Here is a 1,176-nt window from a genome sequence, read left to right as displayed (position 1 = left end):
GCTTCAGCCCCCAGTGTTCTGCTTGTTGCTGCTGTATTCTTTAATAAAAAAGAAATGCGCTTTTGGGGAGTAAATCTCTGGCAGTGATGGCACAGGTTTGCAGGTACGTCGTCCCCCCTCGGCCTCCAGCCCCTGAGGGAGCGGCGTTACTGCCTGCGCGTGGCCATCCCGGGAGCACGAGGGCCGGCTCAGCCTGTTTGCAAAATTTTGGTGCTTTTAGAGCACCCGTTTCTCACAACCGCAGCATTTCCCTCCAACCCACGCCACGGTCATGTCAGACAAGAGCTGGGCTCAACTCCAGCTCCGTGCAGAGCCTGAAGAAGCACCTATTACTTTTGTAATTCATTTTTGGGAGGGGAAAATGGGCATATCTGGGGAACCTTTGTTCAAACAGCTCCAAATGTGGCCCCCAACATCACCCACTACTCCCCTGAGATATAGAAAAGGCCAGGACATGCTGATACGCCCCCAAAAATGAGGTTTAAAGACGAAACTGCTGCTCGAGCCTCCGCTGCTGCCACACCGAGCTCTGGCCTCGACTGGGAGCTTGGAGCACAATAATCGCTTGTGTTAAAGATGCAAACGTGGCTCCGGACTTGTGTCCCGAGGCAATGGACTTTTCCCAGAGCGGAGGGGAGGGCTTTTCTTCCTGCTTTGCAAACAGGGGAGCCGGCCCTAGAGCAGGAAGGAGTTTGCCCGAGGCCAGGGAGCTGGCGGTGGGCGCAGGGTGGGCGGTGGGCTGCGTCCCTGGGAGATGCTGGGCTGGGACGTGCGGCTGTGCCAGCCCCTCGGCAGAGCTTGGGCATAATGGGGCAGCCGTGCCATGGTTTCATGCCTGTGTAGGTACAAGCTTTTGGCCACTTTTCTGTTATTTCCAATATAGTCCTGCTGCAGGACACGACTCTGGTGCCTGGAGCCCCAGCGACCCCCTCCCTCACCAGCAGCATTGCTGGGCAGGGCGAGGAGATTGCAGCAGGTGACTGAAAAGGCTGGATGGAAAAGGAGAGGAAGGGAAAAGGCAGCTGCTTGAAACAGCTGCCATTAGGCCATGCTTTTAAAACTAAAAAAGCTTCCTCCAGTCAACCTGACGAGGCTTAAGAGACTGTGTCTAGCAGGGAGGCGAGCAGCCCTGGAATTACGGCGCAGTAATTGCTCGGTACTTAAAGTCCAGGTCTA

Source organism: Fulmarus glacialis, unplaced genomic scaffold (genome assembly GCF_000690835.1).
Source record: "Fulmarus glacialis isolate BGI_N327 unplaced genomic scaffold, ASM69083v1 scaffold19883, whole genome shotgun sequence".
In the NCBI taxonomy this organism is placed as follows: Eukaryota; Metazoa; Chordata; class Aves; order Procellariiformes; family Procellariidae; genus Fulmarus; species Fulmarus glacialis.
Note: the sequence above shows the minus strand (reverse complement) of the source record.